This window comes from Euphorbia lathyris, chromosome 2, assembly GCF_963576675.1.
Source record: "Euphorbia lathyris chromosome 2, ddEupLath1.1, whole genome shotgun sequence".
Taxonomy (NCBI): Eukaryota; Viridiplantae; Streptophyta; class Magnoliopsida; order Malpighiales; family Euphorbiaceae; genus Euphorbia; species Euphorbia lathyris.
This window is the reverse complement of record NC_088911.1, coordinates 94,742,908-94,751,208: the sequence shown is the minus strand read 5'-3', so window position 1 is coordinate 94,751,208 and position 8,301 is coordinate 94,742,908. Positions and strand designations below refer to the sequence as shown.

Below are 8,301 nucleotides of genomic sequence, written 5' to 3'. Positions count from 1 at the left end.
GTGTGAGACAGCTTTAATCAGATACTGACTAGAGCTGTTTCAATTGTGAGTTTGGAAGTAACACTTTAGGTCAGCTTCCAACTCTGCACTCTGATTACTCAGCGTCGGCTTGTGCAAATTATTTACTGAGTAATTTAAGCAAGCAACACATACATATACACATATATCAAGAGAAAGAGTTAGAGATTACTCAGCAGACTTATCCTGGTTTGTCTTCACCGCCTACGTCTAGTCCCCAGAATCCCTCCGGACTTTTTCAATCCACTACTGAGCTCTTTAAAGGTAGAGCACAACCCGTTTACAATAGCAACTGAGTATGCAAGAGTACAGTCCTCTATTCGTCTACTCAATCCTATCAACCACTGAACACTATAACTGAGTGCTCAGATTTTCTCTACCACTAAGTACTATAACCGAGTACTCAGCTTCACTCTTCTAACCTTTACAATTGATACAAGGTTGTTCTCACAAAACGAAGAACACTTTAGATGAATACAATTCACTCTAGACTTTTACACAATGATTGGAATTGGGTGTAAGAACTTGCTTTTTCTATTCAGACAGCTTCTCTTTTGGATCTTTTGACTTAGTGAAGATTTTTCTTGTCTGTTTTTCTTGTATGTGTTCGGCAATGATCCAAGTGATGAACTTGTCCATTTATACTAAATTCTGAACCTTCAATGATTTGAAAATCCGATATAGCCGTTGAGAAGAACGGTCTTCTTCGTCATCATGTGGTCAGCATTCAGAATCGCAGGCCAATCATGTCTTCTGATTTGCGCATGAGGCAGGCTTGCCAGTTTCGTCTTCCTGCGCTAGGTTCGTCTTCTAGCGCCAGGTTTGTCTTCTGGCCAAAATCCAGACGGTCCATGCGTCTCGAAAAGATCCTTGATCATATTTCCGAGGCTTCTGATTTGTTGCAAAGATTTGTCGGACCTTGTCTTCTAGTAAACGGATCATTGGCACTGACTTGATCTTTAGTCAGCTTGACTCAGCAGCGTCTTGAATATTGCTCAGCTTAACTTCGTAACTTCGCCTTCAAGCTTTCCTGAGGAAGACATTTCTTTTGTAACGCTGAGTTGTGTTCCACTCAGCTTCTGCTTTGTGTTTTGCTTATGCTGTCTTTGTTCTATCTTTCTTTTATAGATCCTCGGTTCCTGTTCTTGTTAGTTAACTTACTCAACATTGAACAAACACATTAGTACAATTAAATCAAAGCACTTAAATTTAATTGTCTTAATCATGGGATTAACTTAAATAATTTTGTCAAATCAAAATGATGTGGAAAGGTGTTTCAACAGAAATCTCATTGCATTCATAAACCAGATCCTACACCTATGGATTCTACTTTAAGGCTGTCTAAAGAAGGAGGAATCCATTTACCTAGTCCAACAGTATACAGAGGTTAATTTATTTAACCAATACTAGATCAGACATCACTTATTCAATGAATACACTGAGCCAGTTTTTATCAAAGCCAACTACTATACATCTTCAAGCAGCAAAAAGGGGGTTTTGCAATATATCAAATGACTCGGTCTTTTCTATTCCACCAAATCAGCAATAGCCTTGAATGGAAGAGTAAAAAAAGCAAGCAACTGTATCTAGATTTTCCATAGAAACAGAATACAAGGCAATGGTTACAAGCATTACAAATTGTTCACAACAAGCAACTATTTTCACTCCTTTGTGACAATCAGTCCGCCGTCTATCTAACCAACAATTCAGCTTTTCATATGAGATCCAAACACAAAGTTAGACTGACATTTTTTTCGAGAGAAGTACAAGGCATGACTTATTCATCCATGGTCCATTTCAACTGTCAATTAATCAACCAGCTGGAATTCCGACAAAGACTTGCCAACAAGGCTATTTCACTTTTTTTAAGCCAGAGTGGAGTTCACACAATATGTACTCCAACTTGAGAGGCAGGATAATACTATAATTTAGGTGTTTAATAGGTATTTAGATTTTTTCCTTACTAGCTAGCCGTTGTAATATAAACATAGTAATTAGGAAGTTTTAGGTAATTTTTCTTTCTTGTTCTCTATCTCTAACGTTCATCTTTTCTTTTTCTAAGTTCATGTAACTTTCTTTCTTTCATTCTGATACTTCCCTTCTCCCTTTCTATCTTTCTCACACGAAATAGATGTGAATGAAAAAGAGGGAAAGGGAAGTTGGTTTTAATTTTGGGAATGGATCAAAAGACATAAATGTCATTTATCATTACATCCTTTTATTTTATAATTAGTAGGCTCAAAACGCCGTCGTTTCGAGCCTATCAATTACAAAAAAAAAAGGTTGAAAAAGATGGGAGACTTTGCTTTCTATTTCCTTCAACCTCTCTAGCTGAAGGGGCTCTAGCCATGATAGAACCTAACAAAGCTAGGATAGAAAATCCCTTTTTGAGGTTTTTTGCCGGAGTGAGGGTCGACCGACCTTTCACGACTCCCTGGCTACGCCCCGATGGTTGATCCAAATTAATGGGTTTTTCTCTGCTACCTTCTGGTAACCATCTTAATGTATCAAAAGAATGAAAAACTAAGCCTCCTAAACCTCATGCAGTCACTGCCTATAACAATACTGGCATAAAAGCAAGAGAGGAAACTTGTTAGGAAGAAATTTTATGTAATTTTTGTAAATAATCATGAACATTGCTTTAATTTGTATATATAATAATTTCGTGCAATCAGTAAATATTCAATACAGAATAATTGGAATACAATCCAACAACATTTTACATATATCTAAAAAAATCATTTAGTTCAATGATTCAACTCTAAATGAAAGGTTAAACTTTAACTATTTAGAGAATTAAGCTAAAGAATTAAAATCAGAGGACCAAATGATAATACGATATGTACCGTCACAGAGATATTCAGAGGCTAAATTTAGCCTTGCAGGTAATGTCAATGAAATTTTTCCAAATTGAGCCTGTTATGGCTGGACAAAAAAGATTTTAGCCTCAATCTCCCAAAAAAGAGCATCAAAATAATAAGGTTTAAGAAAAAGAATTAATTGAGAAGGGTTAAAAAGATAAAAAGAAAATCAAAATAATAAAGTTTAAGAAAAAGAGTTTTACACGGTTTGAACCCTTGTATTAAAAAATATGTCTTAATCAACTCAACTATCTTAATATACTATAATAATACCACAAATATACCAATATATACGGTTTTGATCACATGGACCTTAATGATCATGCACTATTTGGTCATTCACCATTAGATCTAGGCTTATTAGAATTCTAAGATGGAGATTCAAAGCATCATGCAGCTTAGATTTAATAAGCCTAGATATAACGGTGAATGACCAAATTCACTTGGTCATCAAGGTCCATGTGAATATTCCTGCCAATATATATTAAAATTAGAAAAGGCGGTCAACTATCAAAGACATACTACTCAAAGGTGGAACCCAGGGCCGGTCCTGACAATTCATGGGTCCTAGGCAAATTAAGGAATAAAGGCCCCTGTATAAAAATTTGTACGTAATAAAATTTTCCAAAGATCGTTTTTCAAATAACAATTTTTTTTCTATTCAAATCACAATTCTACTATTGTTATCAATAAAAAAATATCTTCTGAAAAACATCGCTTTTACGAGTTCACTTGCATTTAAATCAAACAAAAAAATCCATCAAATAACAATTTAATTATTTCACAAAATAATGAAACATGAAACTATATAATATAATCAAAACTAAACAATCAAATAGTCAACAAATATAATATAAGGGAGAGATAAAATACCTAAAATAACCAACCAAATTTGAATAGAAACACTGGAAATTTCAATCGGTGAGAGGAGCCGAGGCGACGATAGTGGTTTCATGTCGTGGATTGTGGTGATTCAATAATCAAAACCCAAATATTAAACCATTTAGAATGAACGAAGCTGGCTGGAAAAAATTTAATTAATATAATGAATATATATTGCAATCTTCCGTGATAGAGATGAGTATAATCAAAGAAGGAGACAAAAAAGGTCAATTACATTAATATTATAATTAAGTAAAAAAATTACAATTAAATCATATCACTAAACTTAATTCTTAATATGTCATTATTTTCTATATATATTATAATTTACATTATAATTTAAAAAAATTAGACAATCATAAACCTTAGAAAATATATTCTAGACTTTTAATTTATAAATTCTAATCTTAAAATATATTAAAAGTATTGATTTGATAGTTTGATATAATCTAAAACTATGACTTGACATAATTGTAAATAGTTTCTAAAATATGAATGTCTGTGTAATTTTTCCAAAAAAAATGTGTTGGAGTTGGAGAGAAGAAGAATCATTAGACTTCGATAAACAGGGCCTTTTAATTTGTTTAATCACTAATAATCACCTAATCTAGAGGAAAGCTGGGCCCTTTAATTTTTGTAAGGGAAAATTACACAGAAATTCATATTTTAAAAACTATTTACAACTATATCAGGTTATAATTTTAAATTATATCAAACTTGTTTTTTACAAAGTACCGTTACTTGGTGTGGTTTTCACCATTGGATGATGGAGCATAAAATTAATCCAATGGTGAAAATGAGCACCAAGTAACGGTACTTTGTAAAAAACAAAGTAACCATAGCGGACACCTATTTTAAGGATTAAAATTTATAAATTAGAAGTCTAGAATATATTTTTTAGGGTTTATGATTTATTAATTGGAGACTAGAATTTTTAAATTGTGGTATAAAATCATAATATATAGAGAATAATGACATACTAAGAATTAAGTTTAGTGATATGACTTAATTGAGACTAGAATTTTTAAATTATGGTATAAAATCATAATATATAGAGAATAATGACATACTAAGAATTAAGTTTAGTGATATGACTTAATTGTAATTTTGTGCTTAATTATGATATTCATGCACCAAATTGAGTCCAGTGAAGAGGAAGATTTGGGCTTTCAAAGAAAAGCCTAAAATAATTAGGCCCTTTTACATTAATGTTTATATAATTTTTCTTCTAATCCTATATGTATATTTAAGCCTACTAGATTTTTTTGGGCCCTTCTAGCCCCAGGCCCAGGGCCTGCCCCGGTGGAACCAACGGCCAGGAACCAGATCCCCCGACCATAGGCAGGCTCTGCCCCTAGATATGCAGATTTAATGGAAAATATATATATATTTTTCTATATAATGATGCGAAAGAGACAAAACAGTGTTGGAAGTACCTGTGCAATGCGTGGAAAGCACAGGAATACGCAGCGATTAGAAAATGCCTCTCTTGCATGCTTCTCCTCTACGTGTAACCACCAGCCGTGCCACGAAAGCACCTGTAGCCACCCAAACAAAACGCCACAAATGACTAACCATTTCACTCTTCTTCCACGTTCTGTACATGCATCCACCTATTCCACCTATTTAATCCATTCCATCCTCCCCTCTTTTCCTCACTGCGACATATCATCAAACACTTAAATGGCAAAACTCATACCCACCGTTGCTCTCCTCACCGTCCTCCTAGTTTTACTAGCCGATGCATCATCCGCCTACAGAACCATCGTCACCACCGTCGAAATCGACAATCCTACCGGCCAAGGTCAATCGTGCCGCCAGGAGGCCGAAAGGAAGGACTTGAGTGCCTGCGAGGACTACATTAGGCGATCAAGGAGATCAAGCGAGTATGATCTCGATAATCCTCAGGATCAGCAGATGAGGGAGTGCTGTCGTCAGATTGAACAAGTGCGAGATGATTGCCAGTGCGAAGCGTTGAAGTATGTGGTTGAGCAGCAGTTGCAAAAAGGTAGACCGGAGGAGTCTCAGAAGATGAAGATGAGGGCTAGAGATATCCCGTCTTCTTGCGGTATCCAGCAGTGCCAGATGCGTTTTGGCTTTTTCTAGATGTTAAAGTTGTATGAATAGATGTTGAGCTAAATAAAGTTCACTCTCGTAGAACCATGGCTACTGCCATGGGTTATATATGGTGGTGTGAACAATGTATGTTTGTAAGTATGTCTGTTTATGAGTTTTTCCTTTTTCTCCTTTAATAATAACTAAGTATTTTGCTTATTTCTGTTTTTTTTTTAATATTATGTATGTATTATGAGGACTTGCATATTAAGAAATAAGTATCCATTATTTAATTGGACCCTCCTAACATGTATCCAGGAGAGGAGTAGAATTTCGCATGTATCCAGGAGAGTAGAATTTGGCATGTATAAATAATTATAAGGTCTTTAAGTTTTTAAGTTTTTACTAACACACTGCTAATTTGTTTTTGTAAATAAAAATCTAAAATTATTCTTATATAGATACAATTTTTTATTTTTTGGTTTCAAATTTAATCTAATTAATTTTAATAATAATTAATGAAGTTTTGGAACTACATATTTATCAAAATCAATATACTTGAAAAATTATATTTTTTTTGAATCAAGAAAAATTATATTATTAATTTTTTTAAATTATAATTATTTTTTAATATAATATCTTTAAACTAATATTAAATATTATTATAATTTTTTTAAAAATCATATATTTTTTTTTCTTCATTTATAAAATTTATTAAAATTGTAAAAACTTTTTACAATGATAGTCTTACTCCTATTTTAATAATTTTTGAAATATTTTTCATTCATTTTTTAGTCAATAAAATTTACGTTATGAAATTAAAAATCTATAATTATATAAAAATTTATAAATCAATTACTTTATATTGGAGTTTATATTGGAGAGATTGAGATTATGTAGGAAAAAAAGAAAAAATAAATAGAAAATAGAAAAAATAAATGTTTTATTATTAGAACATAAGATAAAGGGTAATTTTGGTAAATTTTAAAATTTATTTAGTATAGTTTGACCATTGACTCAAGTATAAGAACTAAGGAGTTAACAAAAACAAAAACTGAGGTACTATATAATTATTTTTAAAAACAGAGGGACTAAGTAGTGTATTAGGTAAAAATACAGGGACCTTATAATTATTTGCCTTTGAATCAATAGGATTACGTCATGCTTACTTTGTTTTTAATAAAGTAAGTTTTACTTTGTTGTTATCACCATTGGATGAACTACTTTATTAAAATCTACCATCATTCAACGGTGAAAAAACAAAGTAAATTTTACTTTATCAAAAACAAAGTAACCAAGCAATGGCGAAGCCAGACCTCAAAGTCCGAAGGGGTTCCATTGTATGAATTTTTTTTTTCTTAATAACGACTTAAGGCTTTGATTCATAGTAGTCAAATCAAAATTTTCAAATTTTTGATAATATAAGGATAAATTTGATCTAATTGAAAACATTAAGGTACAAAACAACTGAGATTCAATATAGAGTAAGGATAAGGTGTAAAAATAGGACCAATTGGATGTAGAGATTCCTTCATTTATCACTACAAACCAACTATGCAAACTTAGTTTTATGCCATATAATCACATTTTACATTACAAGTACTAATTTTTGGGAGGCTGCTTGGAACTGAACCACTATTCGTTAAGGGTGTTCCGGAGGGTCGAGAGACCCTTCCCTACCCCCTTAGCTCCGCCCCTGCATAGAAGGCACCTGAATTAATATATTCATACGATATTTTCGTAATAACATTAATATTTTTGTGATAATGTTAATTTCAATATTGTTACATCTGGATAGAGTGCAGACGTATTAATTTTAGTGATAATTAATATGTTTTAAACATGTCAAAACTTGAAATCAGAAAAATTAATATGTTTTAAACATTTCAAAACTTGAAATCTTAGCCAAATGATCGATAAGGGATTAATGCAATAATCTATTTTAAGTTCCTATCTAGCGCCTATAGAAATTTTACTAGCAGATCAATTATTTAAAGTTATTGCAACTAAGAGCATCTTTAATGGGAGATAACAATTTGGGGTGCCACTTAAGTTAAATTACAACCAAAAGTTATAACCCTTTAGAGTACTTATTATTTTACAATTTTTGAAGGGTAGAAAAAATGAAAAAGTTTAACAGGAAGGACTTGATATGAAATTAATCAATCAAAAACATAGTTTCGAGGTGATGCTTTTTGAGGAGGGTGGAGAAAAGTGGTGGCCACTCTCCCATTCTTTATGACTTTATAGGGAAGTGATGGTCACTCTCCATTGGGTAAATTACACCCATAACCACTGAACTTTATCATTTTTCACATTATGGCCACTGAATTTCATTTCTTTACGGTATGGTCATTGAACTTTACACTTTTTAACACCGATGGCCACTCAGTTTTAACTAACTTCTCAAAATGACCGTTAATGATCGTTAACAAACTCAAAATCAAAATATCCAAGAATTAAAATTGTTCAAAACGACATTTAC

The 8,301-nt window shown here is 32.4% G+C and overlaps 1 long non-coding RNA gene across 1 annotated transcript; it reads right to left on the bottom strand.

The window, feature by feature from the left end:
* Positions 1–257: 257 nt before the first annotated feature.
* LOC136219005 (uncharacterized) lies at positions 258–6,165 on the bottom strand. The gene is made up of 3 exons (XR_010684010.1): positions 5,198–6,165; positions 3,753–3,901; positions 258–2,943 (listed from the first exon to the last, which is right to left on the bottom strand). It is a non-coding gene; the product is annotated as an uncharacterized lncRNA (long non-coding RNA).
* Positions 6,166–8,301: the final 2,136 nt, after the last annotated feature.